Genomic DNA, 18,820 nt, shown 5'->3' with positions numbered 1-18,820 from the left:
CGAGCGTAGGAGTCTGTCGGGCGGCATGTATCTGGAAGTTTCGCACCGCGCCGAAAGCCCCTCCGGAGTGGAGGCGCCGCGGCAACTCCGGCGGTACGCAAAAGAAGCAACATGTTCTGTTTAGATGTGTGCAAATAGTGAAATTCCAACCGAATTCAAAGTCGAATCGAATAGTGGCGAATAGTGGCCAAAACGGCGAAGGTCGCATGAAATACGAATATCAAAAATTGTATTCGCAATGTTCACGAGATTAATAAAACAAAATCCATATAGATGTGAAAAACAGTCCTTCGTGTTCATTATACGCCAAGTCACTCGCAACAATGGGATATGAACGAATAAAAAAAATTAGCAGTCCTGCGTGAATCGACAGTATAGTCACAGCGATAGCTGCAACCTTATGCAACCCCAATGTATATCCTTATTTATGTTTTTCGGTAAAGGTGTGATGACCTTATGATGTCCACGACCTACTGTAATCCTGACCTGCCCACAGAATGACTCCTTATAGCAGACACTGTCGCCGATTAAGTGCCTCGCTCTGCCATTGAGGGCGCCCGGTAAAGGCTTTTCTGCGACCCACACTAACACCACCTAGATAAGCAGAAGGCCTCCGCACCTTCACCACAGTCAGATCGATCGGGGCCTGAAATTGGGCTCGAGCGATGCGTCAGTGTTCGGGCGGGGCTCGTGTTCGATCAGCGCGTCGAAGTTTGGACTCGGGCCTAATAGTCGAGTTAGCGCGATCCAACTGTGATGAAGTTTCTTGAAGAGAGAGGAGGCGATGCGGAGGCTTTCATTATTCTAGGTGGTGTTGCCCAAACGCGGTTCACAGCCTCTCTAGAGCACGGTCCGCACGGCGCAGTGCTGGTGATATCTGTTTCTCGGGGACAAGTGTGGCGCCAGCAGGCTGCAGTAGCAGTAGCACGTAGCAGGGTGCATCGCTCTCATGTTTGCTTGGATCGAAAGAGCGCGTTTCTCATGCACGGAAGCGCAAGGGCGTTTTTTAGGCCCGGCTGCTCTTGTGCCATCGTGGAAATAAAGCGCGGTCTCGGATCACCGATAAATAGCCACTGTGCTCGCAGCCGGAGCCTGTCACGCAATCACTGACTGACGACTCAATTCCGCAAGGCCCGTGAGGAGAGCAAGATGAGGACCAGATAAGGCCACCTCACCTTGCGCGCATTCGATTGATATATGCGGATACCCTAAAAAACAAGAAGGCCTTTATGCAGCGCCGCAAAGTCATAACAAGGGGATCGGTGGCCGAGGGGGTTAGCGCACACCAGCTCAGAGCACGTGGAACGAGAGCTCGCGCTGCAGAACCCAGGGATCCTGTGTTCAATCCCCACTCTGCATGTTCGTTTCCATCTGGATGAGCATCGTATAGGAGGTATTCACTGGACGCCATATTTGAGGGCGATGTTTAGAGCGCGTGCTCAGAACGAGCTCACATTAATAGCCTGCTAAGACTGGCAAGCTTGATGGTGCTAAATGCACCCACCAAAAGGACTGCGGAAGCTCGCCGTCAGCACGCGCTCAGCAGCAGCGCACACGGATATGGCCGCCAGTGAATACTCCCTATACCGGCGTGCGGGCGTGTATCACTACTGCGTGGTGCAAGTTAAAGACTCTAGGCTAGCAGCGTATTGCACCTGGCTAAGTTGCTCATCTACATTATATAGGTAACAATGTCGAAATGTTCTTGCAAATTAAACTCCTGCTGTATAAACAACTATCGACTAATTTCTTTTGTTGCAATATTATATTCGAAGTCATAGCGTGACGAAACGCTGCGGCCGCCACCATGTACTACAAGGTGCGCGCTGGCACATTCTTCTCCGGGCAGGTCAGGATTACAGTAGGTCGTGGCGATGTTTTTGTGATGATGCGCTCCGCGCTTCTGCCGCAATCAGCGCGTTACGTGGAGGAGCCATCGCCAGTGTCTGCTCGGAGAGCGACAAACTGATTGATTTATGCACACAGAAGCCACCAGAACGGACACGGCGTGAAACTCAGGTGGTGTAATGCGACGTCAACGCCCCATGGACATCTAGCAAGCGCTGCGCAAGACTGGCATGCTAAGCTGTCCCCAACCATAGCCCCCTCTGTACTCACAAAGCCTGGCAGTTCGGCGACGGAGCCATAGAGTGCCCGGTCGCAGATTTGTAGCGCGAGGATCTGGTAGCACAGAGCATTTCTCGGGGAAGCTGGTATTCAGCGCACAGCTTTTGCAGTGGCGAGGAGTCGAAACATGGTTTTAAATCCCGACGACAAAAGAAGCTGTAGCGCGAGGAACGCGAGGAGTATACGAGCGTTGTTTGTTTATTGTTTGTTCGTTTATTTCTGGGGTGACGGGAAAGGGTGGACACCTGGGCCCGTTTTCTCGAACGCGAACCGTGGTTTAAAGTTAACTATTGTCCCTAGAAGGGGGAATTCCAGGTCACGTGACTGGGAGAGCAGGGGCGCCGAGGGAGGAGCAGTACCTAGAAGCAAAATGGTTCTGCTGAACATTCATTTCGATCTGGCTGTTATATTAATGACTCACCATCAACCTATTAGCACGTCAAGCAAAGCGATAGTTCAGAGGGACTACTAAACTAACCGACGGCAGCATTCCGCGAACGCATCACTCTTCAGCAGTCCGGGATCCAAGACATATGACGGTACATAAGCATTGCATGCAAGTGTTTTTATGGTGAGTAAAAAAATGTTTTGCGAACGAGTGTTGGTACATGTTTATACTTACACGTTCAATTTGTTACACTATGCACGCCAACTCGTGAGCAGCGATTACTTTGCGGAGAAAGGGGGTTATCCTCAATAAACTCTTCGTTCCGGGTTTTAGTTCCAGCTGAGACATTTACTGTTTTTTTGTTCACTGTGCGCCGACAGTATGCCGACAGCATTGAGGTTTCTACATATCCCCGGTGGCCAACAATTCAACGGTATCGTCACCGGTGAATCGGTTGGGCAAACGGAAGAGAGGCCAAACAGTTGAGATCAGCAGGAATCGCAGAAACGTGCGTCGCAAGGAACGAAAAGGAGACTACAAGCAACACGGGCGTTGCCAGACTGGAAGAAACACGGGAAAGTTATGCGTTGTTTATGGCGAAATACTATATTGAAGGAAATGTTTCTTACATTTTCGAATATTCGTCGACAAACTCTAGCATAGTAGCTAAAATTTCTTCGTACAATCGGAAGCAAATAAATTGGTCTTCAAGTACAACATTACTATATTTTGACTTAAAATACCATAATAGATCGATGACAACCAGCGGAAAAAGAGGATAAACAAAATGACTGGCTTGTTTCATTGATAGATTGCGCATCTTATTGCCCAATCAAAAATAATTAGTGTTGTTCTATATCCAGCCGTTTATTACAGTACCTAGGTACTTTTCCTTTCCTAGGCACCGCGGTTTACCAAAATGGGTTTACCATCGCTTCGAGAAAACCGGCCCAGGAGATTGTGGGCCTCCATTGATGGGGCGAGTCACTACCTGGTGGATTAGGGAAGGGGATGAAAAGGGGAATATGAGAAAATAAAAGAATGAGAAAAAGGGTAATCTTTGCATACTGTGAGTGCTATGCAGAGAGGCTCAAGAAGAGACACGAAATGTTTAGCACAGCGCCACCGCAATAACGTCACCGTCCCCGCCACGCCGGGAGCAGACCCCGAACCGACCGCGAGGGAGCGCTTCAGCCAGCCTCCGTGCCCCACTGCCCGGGAGTTTTAGTTCCAGCGCGGCACCCACATGACGGCCGGCCAGGACGTCGCCCCTCCTCCTCTGGTACGGCCCCAGCCCGGCCCCGGCACCGCGGAACCGCTATGTCAAAACTCTCTAGTCACTGTTTCTCTGGAAACGGGATCAATTACCAGCATCTGGCCGAGTCCCTAGTAGAGTCAAAGTCTGTCTTCAAGGTTTCTCTAAGGAATCGTAAAAGTGCACGGAACGCTCTTTCTGTCGCCCGCCCCCCCTCCTACCCCCCCCCCCCCCCCCCCCGGTGTCCCTCAGAATTCAATATGTCGCTGACAGTGGCATGTACAAGTCCTGCTTGGGCGTAACTCTGAAGAAACGCTCTTCTGGGTTCTTCATGAACAGGGTACAACAGGAGCGCGTGCTCGGAATCTTCTGGATCCCCACAGTCTGGACAGTTGGGGTCTTGTTTGCGGCCCATCATGTGAAGCCGCTTTCCCGTGTATGGGCACCCAGCCCGGAGTCTGTGTAGCAGAGAGGCGTCGGCACGTAGAAGGTTCCGAGGAATCGTTGGAGGCGGCTTGCCAATCGCCACTCCAGGATGTGGATGGAATTGATGAAGCTCATCATGAATTAATCGATGCGCCTCGTTGAATCGGTCCAAGAGAAATGTCGGCGCCTGATCGTCATAGGCCCTTGCAGCCAGTGTGTCTGTTCGCTCATTGCCGGAAATTCCAACATGAGACGGGATCCACTGCATGGCGAGTGTCCACCCTAGATCATCCATCGTTTGGGCCTCTAATGCAACTCTAGCCAGTAGTGGCGTGTGTTTAATATAGAGTCGGTTAAAATTACAGCCTTAGTGGGAAATGTGATGTCTTTGTAAGACTCACGCGCTCCCCAAATTGCCACCAGCTCTGCTGTCGTTGATGACGTCACAAAGTTGAGTCATCCAGCAACATCAAAGTCCATTTCTGGAATTGCGATTGCAACTGTTGCTGTCTTCTTGGCCCTGTTGATCGATGCGTCTGTAAATACCTGAATCCAGTCTTTGTAATCGTCATCTAGGCGTTCTATGGCAGCTGACCTCGCAACAGTTGTCGGTACATCTGCTTTCTGCTGTGGAAGAGGTAGACTCTCGCATATCACCAGTGGTGGACGTGTCGAATGCGGAGGCAAAGAAGGAAGGAACTCTCCAGGGCCTCCAATCTCTCGATCAAATCGCAACATCAAATGCCGCAGGTGAGAGTTTCGTCTAGCCCGAAGGTAAGATCGAATGCTAGACTCAGAGGACACACCACTCATGCGACTAACGTTGCGCATGGCTCTCTCCTCCAGTCTTAGGGAAAGCGACCATTCCTCGGAAGACACAAGTGTGGCAATATTTTCCGCCTAAGGGGGGAGCCCCAAGCAGCTGCGAAGAGCAATTCAGTGGCATCTGTCAAGGTCTCTAATTTGGGCTCTTCCAATGGCTAAAAGAGGTAGCGAGTACAGGAGCCTGGACATTATGAGACCCTTATAAAGTTGGAGAAGAGCGCGTTGTGGAGCGCCCCAAGAGCATCCTCCAAGTTGTCGTATGACTCGCAAGAGCCGTCGCCATCGACCCAGTGTCCTACGAACTTCTGGCCTCCAAGTCACGCGGTCATCCAAGACGACTCCGAGATAAATGTGCTGTCTAACCCTTCTCAGTGGCATCCCAGCAAGTTTCAGCTGCAGTGCGTTTTGTGGTGCTCGACCTGCTGGCCGGTACAGGAGTGAAGCTGTTTTTTTTTCAGCTGAGAGGGTACGACCCAATTTTTGAAATCATTAGCGCCGTCGCATGAACGGCCACTTGAAGGCGATTGCGAATTGCGATCGCGTTCTTCGAGGGTCCGATGCACCAAATTGCAACATCATCCGCGTATATGGCCCTTCTTGTACGGAGATTGGAGTGTCCTGTTGGTAAGCAACCAGGGAGAGTAGCCATCGCTACGTTGAAAAGTATGGGACTCAACACGCTGCCTTGAGGAACTCCTCTGTCTGTCGGACGTGGTGAGCTGACAGCTTCAGGTAATTTGACGCGGATGGTTCGTCCGGAAAGGAACGCCTTTATAAAGGGAAGAATCCGTCCACCGATTCCGAGTTGCTTCAGCCGGTGGATGATGGTGACGTGAGGGAGAGTGTCAAATGCACGACTGATGTCTAAAAAGACACAGTGTACCATCTTCCCTGTAGCTTTTGCCTCCTCGAAGGTTGACGCGATATCTCCAATGGCATCGCCGGTGCACCTTTTTGCCCGAAAGCCTGCTAGTTTTGGTGGAAACGCTTTTTTCCGATCCAATAGCCAGGTGAGACGTCGAAGGACCATCCGTTCAAGAAGTTTGCCTACACAACTTGTAAATGAGACTGGTCTGTAAGACGTCGGCAGTGCGGCCGGTTTCCCTTGTTTGAGTATTGGGATGATGTTCGACTCCTTCCATGCGTCAGGAATGATGCCAGTTGTCCATACAAGGTTCAGTTTTTCAAGAACATCAAGGTGGTAAGCAGGATCAACGTTTCTGAGCGCTTGGTAGCTTATACCATCCGGTCCTGGAGCATTCTTTTTGTTGCACTTGTGAAGTGCTTCAGTGAGCTCCGCCAGAGTGAAATCGGAATGGCTCGCCAACATTGTCTCGTTATTTCGATCTCCGATAAGGGGAACTTGAGGTAGTCGTCCTAACTGTTCCCGTACTCTACCGGAGTGGATGGCTGCCGAGAAAATTCGTCCGCTAATACTTCCGCCCCCACTGTCATGGGCCAACCGGACTCGATTGCGAGACCTGCAATAGGATGATGCGGTATTTTCGCGCCGCCGAGGGCTCGAGCGAGTCTCCAAGCACGTCTACCACCACCAGCACCGCCAAGCGATGCGCATCCTTGTCTCCATTGCCATCTTTAAAGTTTTTTCGTGTGCCTTCTAAATTTAGCATTGATCCGGTTGTAGCGCGTCGAGTCCCATGAGGCGTCGGTGCTAAGTGCCCTTCGCTGTGCCTGTCTTCGGGCTGCGCGCAGATTTAGCAGTTCCAAGTCAGGTGCAGGACATGTAACGGGCACCGTGACGGAGCGCGTGGCAAGTCGCAGGCACTCCGCAATACAAGATGTTAGATCTTCATAGTTGCCACTCTCAATGGCGGAAGCAAAATGCTGACGAAATAAATCCCAGTTCGTCACCTTACAGGTTTTTAGGTTTTTGGGGCTTGTAGTTCGATGTGTCACACTGATAGGCACGTGGTCACTTCTCTCTGTTCCGGGTTGAGCAGTGCATAACCCAAATATTTCGGATGACACCAATGTCCGGTCGATGGTAGAGGGGCTGGGCCCTTTCCTACAAAATGTGGAGGACCCACCGTATAGAGCTCGAAGTTGAATCTCTGCCATGGTAGCCTCTAGTTGTCGTCCTCTGGCATCCGTTCGTTTACCATCCCAAGCCTCGTTGTGCGCATTAAAATCTCCGCAGATGATGAGCTGACCGCGGCTTCTCTTTTTAATCTTTTCCAGCACTTTCGTGTTCCAGACTCCGTGTGGTGTGATGTAAGCTGATATAATCGTTGTTTCGCATCCTTTTATTCTAACAATCACGCCGGAGTACTCCTCCACGCAAAAATGTTCCAAAAGCCGGGTGAATTCATGATTGAAAAGGTTTACTCCGACTTAACATAACAAATTAATAACAAAAGGTACAGACGTTTCGCCACCTATGCAGGTGGCATCTTCAGTATACACTGACACAAATGAGGTGAGGTCGACCAGTCTACTTATCACACACGTCCCCGTAAACGTCCGGCAGGGGGCCACGGTTGGTGTTGCACACCGATGAGTCACGGCGAATGCACCAGGACTCGACGAATTTTCTTTGCCCCCACCTTTGTTCTCGGGCCAGCGTCGTCGCATTGTCCAGGTCGAAAGTGTGTCCTGTCGTCCAGCAGTGTTCGACAAGTTCCGTCTTGGACCTCGTGGCATGGGTGGCCTTGGCAACGTCCCTTTTGTGTTCTTTCAATCTCGTTGCCCTCTTTCTGCCCGTTTCGCCGATGTAGGTCGCGTCACAATCCCCGCACTGCACTTTGTATACGACCCCCCTCTGACCGTCTGCAGAGGTGCGGTCCTTCGGTTTCGGGAACACATTCGCTAAGGTATAATGTGGTTTAAAAACAGTTTGTACGCCCAGCGGGCGCAAAGCTCTCCGAACAGCATCTGACACGCCCTGGACATAGGGAATAGATACAATAGACGTTGCCCGCACTCGTGACTCACTCCCCCTTCCCCTCTGCATTCGCCTCTGCGTATCGTTAATAAACGTCCTCGGATAATGGCGCCGCTCTAACGCACCAACCACATTTTCTACCTCTTGCAACCGTAGCTGCTTGTTAGAGCACACTGCATCACAACGTGATAAAAAGGTTCTTACAACGGACCGTTTGTGTTCGGTCGGGTGATGCGAGTCAAAGGACAAAAAATTTCCGGTGTCACACTGCTTACGGTACACCGTCGTTTCCACACTGCCATTACTGGCCCGGCGTACCAACACATCCAAAAAAGGCAACACATTATCTGTCTCTGTTTCGTACGTGAACTGAATGGCGTGGTGTACGCTGTTCAGCGCCACGTGGAAAGCATCTAGGTTAATTCTTTTCAAAATTACAAAAGTGTCATCTACGTACCTACAGTACATTTTCACCGGAAAGGGTACTGAGCTTAGCACCCGTGTTTCGACGTGCTCCATCATTAAGTTTGCTACGGTAACAGAAATAGGACTTCCCATAGGGCACCCTTCGATTTGATGGTAAATCGTGTTGGCGAAACTGAAGTACGTTTGATTCAGGCAAAACCGCAACAAAATTATAATATCCTCCACAAGTAAGGACGTACGACTCTCCAAATTACAATCTTCTTTCAAACGCGCCTCTACATAATCGATAGCCAGGCCAATGGGGACATTTGTAAACAATGACGTTTACCGGACGTTTACGGGGACGTGTGTGATAAGTAGACTGGTCGACCTCACCTCATTTGTGTCAGTGTATACTGAAGATGCCACCTGCATAGGTGGCGAAACGTCTGTACCTTTTGTTATTAATTTGTTATGTTAAGTCGGAGTAAACCTTTTCAATCATGTACTCCTCCACGGCCGAATTCAAGTCCGAAAGGTCTATAGGGTTATGATATACATCATCACGAACAAGTATCGCCACTCGTGACCTATCATTTCGATTTATGGGGGCACTGTGATAGAACACGTATGGAGAAAGGTGCTCTTCTCCAGGTACGACATTCGTTTCTTGAAGAGCCAGGACGTCAACACGCTCAGTTTTCAAAGATTCACGCATCCCTGGTAGGCGCGTGCGCAGCCCATTTACGTTCCATTGAAGAATGGAAGGAAACACTGGACTGCGCCTTTGTTGACGAGTGCTATTCTTCTGGCGAGATATTGGAGCTGTTTGTCTAATCGAGGTCTTCTGTCCACGGCGTCACGTATTTTCGTTACTTGGTCTCACCAGCATGTTCCAGAAGGGGAAGCGTTGCCTGAAAGATAGTAGCAATTGCTCGAGCCCACGAGGCTTCAAATTTGGACAGTATTGCCAGGGATATGTTTGCAACTGTCTTGATAATAGAGACCCAGGCGGGTGTCGTTGCGATGGGTAAGCCTGCAGTCTCGTCGCTTTCTTTCCTTTCAGTGCTTCGTTCTGTTGTTTGACGCCTTGGAAGCGCCTGCGAGGAAGGCTGCTGCGTCGACGACATTGGCCTTTCGTCACTTGGGACATCATTCGGTGGTACGTTGTTGATAACGATTTTTTTCTGAGGGTCCTCAGCGATGACAGAAGCGTAGCTTTTGGCGCCTGCATTAGAGATTGTTGGCTCTGATTCGTCTTGCATTATGATCTCAGCCGTGCTAGACCTTTGTCTCTTTTGGGGATCCAAGGCTGACTTCGCTTCGCGGAATCCCACTGAATTCTTCCTGGAGTAGACTATAATGTCACGTTCTTTAATCTTTTTTGGACAGTCACGTGATGTGTGGCTTGGTGTTTTCCACTGCAGTTGGCGCATTTTACTGTCGTGGAATGACATTCAGCACCCGTCCCGTCATGGTTTTGCCCACAACGGCAGCAGACCTTCGGACGTTGGCAGGCGATTTTCTTGTGGCCAAATCCATTACAATTGTGACATTGTAACGGTCTGTCTGTGAACGGTGAAACTGGATAACGGACGTGCCCTAGAAGCACGTAGCTTGGCAGCTTAGTACTGGTGAAGGCGATCTTCACGACGCGGGAGCGTCCAAGTTTCCGAACGTTGGCAATCTTGCAGCATGTGTCTTCAGCGCGAAGATTTCGTGCTATCGCGTCTTCGGTGATTTCAGCGCCGACGCCTTGGATGACACCATACTAAATGGGCCCTGACAGTGGTGAGTAGGCTCTTACTGGAACAGCGCAGAGCATTGCAGTGTTCAATATAGTCTTCGCTGCCTAACCGTTGCGAACATCAACAGCGATCAGGTTCAGTCGGTCGCTGGGGCGCACTTGGATTATGTGCTCTTGGCAGAGCTTCTCAAGGGCTTCGGAAACTTTCATGCTGTTGAGCGTTGTGAGCCTGGTCTCCTCTTTTACAGGAACAAAGATGACGGTGAGGCTGGTGTTATCTTGCTTCTTTGGTTGTTGCGGAACGTCTGAAGGCGAGTCGCTGTTCTTTGGACGACAGCGCTTCCTGTCGGATCTGCGCCATTCGCCTCCGGAATCTTTGCTCTCCATGTTGGCGGTCTCTGAGCAGACAGATCGACTGCAATCCTGTGATTCATCAAGTGAGCTGCTGGCCTGGTGTTGTGCTGCGGTGATGGATATGTCGTTCTCGGAAAGAGACATACCAGCATGCATCCCGCCTCTTGCTGTGCGGGGAGCTGTGTAGCTCCTGCCGTCCGAGTAGACCCCAAAGTCCAAAGTACCGACTAAGTCGCATAGAATAGAAAATTCCAGAAATAGAAGATTTAGCGTTCCGGCTCAGATCACTTCGTCGTCTTCTCCTCAGTATACGAGCGGGCATTCCAAGGCTCGGGAGGAGTGTGTTTCGGCGTCTCGCCGCAGCGGGGCGCACGTTACATGACTCTCCTTTGGTTCCCAACAACTATCGGAGAGTCCAAGCCCCAACTGCCAACAACAACAACAACAACAACCAACAAACGAAGCGGGGGAGAATAGTCTAGGCAGTGATCACAATAGAATAACTCTTCAGCTGTCTAAAGGAGTGTGGAATAAAGAGAGAAACAAGCGGCATGACACAAGTCGGCCGTGTCTTTCCCACGCAGCTGCGGCTAATGTAGTTGAAATGTTTGAGAAGAGCGACCAGAGGAAGAACGTAACAGGGTACGTGGAATACATAGATACACTAAAACAACTGATAAGACAGCATTCAACAAAGAGTCATGGTGGCCGGAGGCGACGGTAGCGATGGTGGGATGGAGAGGTCCAAGCTGCAATCCAACTGCGAAAAGAGGTGAATCGGCAGCACTGTTTCGCACTCCACATGGGGTCCAGCCACGAGATCGCAGAAAAGTGGAAAATGTACCAGGAACAAAAGAACGCCACCAAACAACTGGTACAACAGAAGCTGGCTGCTGCAGACCTAGATAAAATTAGGGAAATACGGTCAAGTGGGAAAGATGCGCCCAGGAAGTTTTGGAAATACCTGGGAACCCTGGACGGCAGGGATCAAACTTCAGTCATCATAGACGAGCGCACAGGATTGGAGGTGGACGCGCTTGACCAGTGTCTCACAGAGCATTTGATGGAAGTGTTCGCACCACAGGAAACGGCGCTGCTCCAAACGATCACCACAGAGAACAGCACGGAATGTACTCTCGCGAGTTCTGACGAGAAAATTGGCCTGGTGTCAATTGTACGTGCTCTGGCCCACGTCAAAAGCAGCACGGCTCCAGGCTTAGACGAGATACCAGCATGCGTCCTCAAAACACTACAAAAGGATTCGAGAGAACACCTGGCTGAGATCTTCACGAACATTCTCATCGGAAGACAGCCTGTACCTAGAGACTGGAGGCGAGGTAAGGTTGTGTTTGTGCCGAAGAAAGGAGGAGATCGGCGCTACCTTCGGAACTGCAGGCCCCTTACAGTCACCAGCATTGTGACAGGGTTTTCGCAAGCATCCTAAAGAGCGCATGACAACATGGGCGGAGGAAGAGGGTATTCTCACCGAGCTCCAAGGAGGGTGTCGTCGTGGCCGGCGACTGGAGGACAACGTGTACACCCTTACACAGTGCACATTGAAGTGGCTCGAAAAGAGGAGACAAGACTAATATGCACCTTCTTAGACGTCGCCAAGGCTTATGACAGCGTTCCACACGACAAGCTTCTATCAAGGCTGGAGCAGCTCGAAATGCCGACACAGTGGACCGAGCTTATTAATCGCTTATACACAGGCAACACGGTGAAAACCCAAGTGGGAGAGGTCAGATCAGAAGAAATCGTCGTAACACGTGGATTGCGCCAAGGATGCCCACTCTCGCCGCTTCTCTACATGTTGTATGTCGCGCGACTAGAGGAGCGGTTGATAAAATCAGGACTGGGCTTCTCGCTACTGCACGTTGAAAATGGAGAGGCCGTGAACTGGGTGCTACCGGGTCTGACCTTCGCGGACGACATTGTGCTGACGGCGGGCTGTGCAACGGCGATGCAGCAACTTCTCGACATATGTGCTGATGAGGCTGCCGTGCTTGCTCTCAAGTACAACACATCCAAGTCCGCTGTGATACAATTCGCGGGCACTGAGAAAGAAAAGCTCGATAGCCTCAGATTGGGTCTTGACGTAATACCGGTACTGAACAAGTATAAGCACCTAGGCGTTGAGTTGTTCAACGAGGCAGACTATCTGAAAGATCATTACGTCCACCTCCGTCAATCCGCCACACGGGGAGCTAACATCCTCCGTAAGCGCAGCCTATGGAGCTGTAATAGATTCATGGTGAGCCGCGAAATGTGGAAGGCGGTGGTGGTGCCAGGTTTGACGTTCGCCAACGCAGTGGTGTGTGTACCAGGTGACACAAGAACCGCCTTGGAGCGCAGACAACGAGAAGTGGGACGCCAAGCGCTGGGCTGCCATGGCACGGTGGCGAATGAGGCAGTGCAGGGGGACCTGGGCTGGTCGTCTTTCGAAGCGAGGGAGGCGACAAGCAAGGTTTCCTATGACGGGCGGCTTCGACTCATGGACCGGTGCCGCTGGGCCCAAGAGGCTGTTCATATACACACATATGACTTCTCTGCAGAGCCGTTGGTGAAAGCGCCTTTACCAGCTTGAGAAAAAGTTCGGCTTCTTCACAGAACCGGTGGAGGCGACCACAGAGAAAGAATGGGAGTCTGTGGTGCGGAAGAGGGTCCGCGAACAGGAGAATGTGCAATGGCTGGAGGCTGCCCGGACAAAGTCAACCCTTACCATGTATGCGGAGCTAAAACAGCAAATCACGGCAGAGACGCGGCTGTACGGCAACAGCTTGGGCAGCCGCCTATTGTTCGAGGCTCGTGCTGGAGCCCTGCGCACACTGGTGTACAAACAGCGCTTCGACAGTAGTGTGTAGTCGACTGTACGCCGAGTATGCGAGGGTGAGAGCGAAACCGCGGAGCACATCATACTCCGTTGTGGCGGAATCCGACCTTCTGACACTTCTGCCACCGAAGAGGCGAACCGACTACGCGAAGGTGTCCCGCCTCTAGCGACAGCGTTGGGCTTCTCGTCAACAGGCGAGACAGCCAATACTACTGAAGCCTTTTGGAAGACCATCAAGCAGACAAAAAGACGACTGGAGGATTGGTGGCATCATACACAAAACAGGGGGCGCTGAATTCACCCCCAGGCTTGGGCACGATTATTCGAGCCCGCCCGTTATAAAGGGACCAGCCGCAGTATCATCATCATCATCCTAAAGCCCCTCTATCCTGGGAAAAGTGGCGCCATTCATTGTTGTGGAAATGCTCAAGGCACGTGCCGCTCGCCACTTTTGGGAAGAACATGGAGTTAGTGCCACTACATGGGGTCTGAAATCTAGTTCTGTGTCGCGCTGTGCCGCCATGATCTTTCCAAGGGCTGCACGTTGCACGTGACTCGTGCATCGACGCATTTTTTTGAAACATGAAGGGGCTTTAGACTCACCTCTCATCCGTTGTCTGCCGCTCTACCTTTTCACTTCCGGCGGCCGCGTCTCGTGGCGATATGCCAGGCTTTGTCAGTATAGAGGAGGCTATGCCCCAACACATGCAGTTTATTAGGCGGTGCATTGAAGCAGCTGGCATGGCTCCGCGTAGCGATATCGGCGACGAATGCCCTACAACGCCATGCCCTGCACCACTTCGAGAGGGTAGAGGAGAAGGGGGGGGGGGGGAGCCTATAACAGTCATTAACGTAATACAGTGTTAATGACCACACTTCCGCCCATCCACGTGCACGCTGGATTAATGGATGGTATGGCTGAACCGTTTGAGTCGGGGGACGTCCTGCGCCAGTTATCCTTGGCACCTCGCTAGACGCCGCGAGTAGCAAGGGATTAGCGGAAGAGGCCGGCTCAAATTTCGCTGCTACTTGTATTTTGATAATAATTTTTCATATTATGGATCTAACAACCGAGAATACGTTTATAGTGCACAGCTGCTGGCTGCAGGTGTCACAAGATCCTTCAATTGAAAATGGCGCCGTGAGAAGCTTACGGGTTTTCGTCGAGTGTATTTATACTATATCTCTAACAAAGGCATGGGGCACGAGTGCGCGGCTTTGGAAAGTGCCATAAAAACCTGGCAGTTCGGCGACGGAGCCATAGTGTGCCCGGTCGCAGATTTGGAGCGCGAGGATCTAGTAGCAGATAGCATTTCTGGTATTTAGCGCATAACTTCTGCAGCGGCGAGGACCCGAAACATGGTTTTCAAACCCGACGTACCACGCGAACGCTGACGCGGCACTCGCATCCAATCAGCGCCCGTGTAGGCCTCCCGGGCGTGACGTCATGTGATATAACGCGCAGGCTTTGCTGTCTAGGACGTGCTGCCATTGTACGCAAATGTGACTACTCGTCACGTGACCAAACCAAATACTTGACGTCACGGGAAATATGGCAGCGCCCAGTCAGTGGCAACGTCATTAGATTAGCTCAGTTACGGAACTGCTCATAGACGCCGCATGCACGAGCAGTGCCCCCCCTCACTCACCACAACTCGCCTTGCTTCGTTCCACGCGCCGGACGGCTGTTTTGGTAACTGCAGTGTATTTTATAGGATACGTACGTCTCGAAGCGCAGCGTCTAGATGGCGTTCCACCGTGCTCTGTGGTAAAGCATACACGTAGCCAGGGGGTACCCCCCCCCCCCCCGAAATCCTTAGTTTTGCTGGGACCGCCTCTCCCTCTTCCCCCATACCATGGGCGCCCCCCCCCCCCTTTCACCCCCCCCCCCCCCCCCCCCCGAAACGAAATCCTGGCTACGTACCTGTGGTAAAGCCTCTATGAAACACACAGTTTGTGAACGAAAATCTAGATGGGGCTTCGAACGACGGGAGGCGGACTGAAGTGAGTGAGGGGGGTACCCCCTTCCAGGGAAGTTCCACAACTGAGGCAATCTAGCATATATGGGTAATTCCATGTCAAACGTCCCAGACGTTGCGCTCGACCACCTCCGATTTCTAGAAATAAAAAAAATGCATGGTTTTTTGCCGCAATGCCCGTAGCCATGCCGTGAAATATTTTTGGAGAAATAAAATGTTTGATGACGTGAGCGCGCTTTTAACTTTTAGAAACAGTGTGAAACTGTGCATTAATTGATGAAAAATTTGATTTTAAATGAAACACCCAACAATATTTGTTTTCTTAAATTTGCACGGCTTTCGACTTACAATGGTGTTGGGCTTGTGCAGTTTTGTTTAATTTAAATATTTTTTTATTAAATTTTTTTGCAAATTTAACGTTTTGTTTTTTATTAAAAAATATCTAATTGCTCCCGGGGCCTAATAAAACTTTTTACCGGCTGCCCTGCAGGTAAATAATCCATAAAAAATGTTTAAAAACATTCAATTAAATATCTTGCAGTAAACAAAAATCCTGAAGCTGCAAAAAAGTGCGTTTTGACGCATAAACAGCCGTTTATTGAGCCCTGAGGTACCCCAAGCAAAAATACAAAATATGGTGGGTTTGGAAGAACAATCGATAGACTTCTGATTCTGAAAGTTTAATCAAAGTAATTTTTGTTTAAAGTGAGAAAACAATTTTTGAAGTTGAACTCTCGCACCACAACCCGGCGTCGCTTCTTACCGCCTCTTCGCCGCACAGCACGCCACCTGCGACGATAGCTGACACGATTAGGTCCAAAGAAAGAAAGGAGTTTGCTGCCACTTCCCCTTGTCCGTCTTTCCGGCTCCAACGGAAGAAACGGCGGGTACCTTGTAATAATCGGAGATGCCGCCAGTGCGTAGCCATAGCAGGCCGTGTGCCCTTTGTACCCGAGGGCGGCTTCTCACACTCCGAAACGCGATGCCTAATACGGGTCATCAGCTGACGTGGACTTGTCCTAAAAGGGAAACGCGACAATATCGCCGCGAAATATAGCTGTCACGCATACTGCAGTGAAAAGCGGAACTATTCAGCGACAAAAGAATTTGCCGATTCAAAGCCGATTTAAACACAAAAGAGGCGTGCGCCTTCAACGGCGCGCATTCGTTAACACCACATCACCTCGTCGTTTGACATTGCCCGTTCACGGGGCTTTTGCGTTGCTCTTTACATCTGTCCTGACGTTGACAGGAGAGAGCTTGATTTCGATAGGTACGTAAGAAACAGCTAGCTTACTAGTAGATGCTCCGACCTGGCGCTAAGCATTTGCTGATATCAAGACAGTGGAAAACCACAGGAGGACACCGCCGCGCAAAAGTGTCGAAATAGGAAAATCAATAATAATAATAATAAATTGCTTTATTTTTCTCGTGCCCACAAACAACCTCTCGTTTTACAGTGTGGTGCACTAAACATACAGAGAGTAAAACCTAAAAATACAGGAAACAACAAAGTTAAATCGATAAAAGTCATAGAACATTATCATACTGCATAAATTGATTATTGATTAGTTCTCATACATCCAGTCACGTAGATTTAACATAAACTCATGACTGGATGAAAAGATGTCGAGGTTAAATTTTTGTGAATCATAAGCAATTTGTGTCCTTGACAGTGAGACCACAGCGGACAACCAAGATGAATAAAAGTTGAAATATTTCGGCTCGAGCGAGAGGGAACATGCAACTCAATAGTATGTAATAAAGTCGCCGAATTTACCCTGCCATGAACTTTGTGAAGGAATGGAAAATCTCTGTACCGCCTTCTCACGGCCAATTCATGCAGCAAAAATTTACGAAGCAATGTTTAGTAGTGATAAAAATATCTTCTAACAATGTAGCCGTCATATAAAATTCTTACCATTCGTTTTTTGCCCATTTTCAACAGCTAGCTCTTGCGACAGAGTTAATGAATTCCAAATGACTGAGGCAAATTACAGTCGCGATCGAACTAGAGACTTAAATGAGAGTAGCAAGCAACAGGGGGCTGAAAACTGACAACAAATTCTTGAAATCGTTCCTAACCTCCTCAACGTTGCGTTTACTGTGGCGAGGACATGATGGTCGAAAGAAAGTGAGCTGTCAATATACACTCCAAGGTCCCTGATAAAGGAGACTGGAGGAACTAATACGCCATCCAGGTAATATGCAAAGGAAATAACATCACGCTTCCTGGATAACGTCATAAAGCAACAAGAGTGGAAAAAAGCCTCTTCCTCCAAAGATATACCAGGCAACTCGAGGTCCTGCTGCTTACCTGCGTGCGCACACCGTGACACCGTCGCGTACGCTTTGCCGGGCTCGACGGTGGCGTGCTGTGCAGGGAAGAGGCGCAAGAAACGACGCCAAGTTGCGGCGCGAAAGCTCAACTTAAAATCAAAGAATGTTTTTTTCTTGAGAACGAAATTATTTAAATTAAATTTTCAAGAACAAAAAGCAACAAACTCTTCTGTAAAAGTTACCATGTTTAGTATTTTTCTTTGGGCCACCTCAAGGCAGAATTGACGGCTTTAAAATCCAAAACGTAATTTTCCACAAATTGAGTTGTTTTCTTTTTTTCTTCAACATATTTAGTTGGACGGCCTGAAACCTTTCCTGTGCACAGTATACCTTGTGGGGACCCTCTCCCTGGCTCCTCCGCTCTCCGTGACCTTGCCGCTCCCTGCCGCCGTACTGTCGGGCGCTCCTTCGTTCCCCGTGACCTTCCCGTTTCCCGTCGCCGTCCTGTCGCGGAACGTCCGAGCTCTCCGGGAGGAACGGGGCAAGCGCCCTCTCACCCAGCGCTGACGTCGGAGGATCGGCTCGCAGCAAGGTTCCCGATTGGACGGTCGGCGGGACAAGGACTTGGGAAGGTCTTAAGAGGGGAACGGAGACAAAGGAAGAGGGCTTGGGCTGCCGACTTCACAAGGGACCGGTCACGGAAGCGAGCTCGGACGGCGCTGGACGCTGGCGCAGGGAGTGCGGGCACTACGTCGAGTGGCGGACTCGACGAGCGGACCGGACAGCCACCCTGGACGACGACGTCCCCATGACGCGGTGTGGATGACCACCGCTGGGACTCGGAGAAGCTGCTGTGGCAGCGGACTCTCCCGCGGCCTCGCTGATGACCGTCCCCCGATCCCGAAACCCCCCAAGGCAATGAGTGAGTGAATAAACCCTTTTGCCGAGAGCGAAGTATTGCAGTGTCATATTCATCCGGAGACAGGGTCTGAGGGAATCGGAGCTAGAAGAAGCCCGCATAAACTGGCGCCCAACGTGGGGCCTGATTTTCGATCAGGCAGGCATTCCGATTCCTAACCTGCTTCCGGTTGAATTGGGGCACTGTTTCGCGCTCTTTTTGGGGGTCATCTTTGTCGCGGGAGCGCCGCACGAAGTTTCGTTGCGGGAGCGCCGCACGGAGGCCCAGACATTATCGCCGGTCTGACTAGGAGGCGCGGATTTTGACCGCTGTTTTAAGGGATTAACCCTTTTGCCCAGCCTGTCAGGAATTTACTTATCCCCCGTTACGAGAAGCGCCTC

General features: G+C 50.5%; 1 protein-coding gene across 1 annotated transcript in view; it reads right to left on the bottom strand.

The window, feature by feature from the left end:
• LOC8052725 (ADP-ribose glycohydrolase ARH3) overlaps nucleotides 1-18,820 on the bottom strand; it is an 87,499-nt gene that overhangs the window by 56,015 nt on the left and 12,664 nt on the right. The gene's annotated exons all lie outside the window — the stretch shown is intronic.

Source organism: Ixodes scapularis, unplaced genomic scaffold (genome assembly GCF_016920785.2).
Source record: "Ixodes scapularis isolate PalLabHiFi unplaced genomic scaffold, ASM1692078v2 PGA_scaffold9__187_contigs__length_104089568, whole genome shotgun sequence".
NCBI lineage: Eukaryota > Metazoa > Arthropoda > Arachnida > Ixodida > Ixodidae > Ixodes > Ixodes scapularis.
This window is presented reverse-complemented; position numbering and strand designations above follow the sequence as displayed.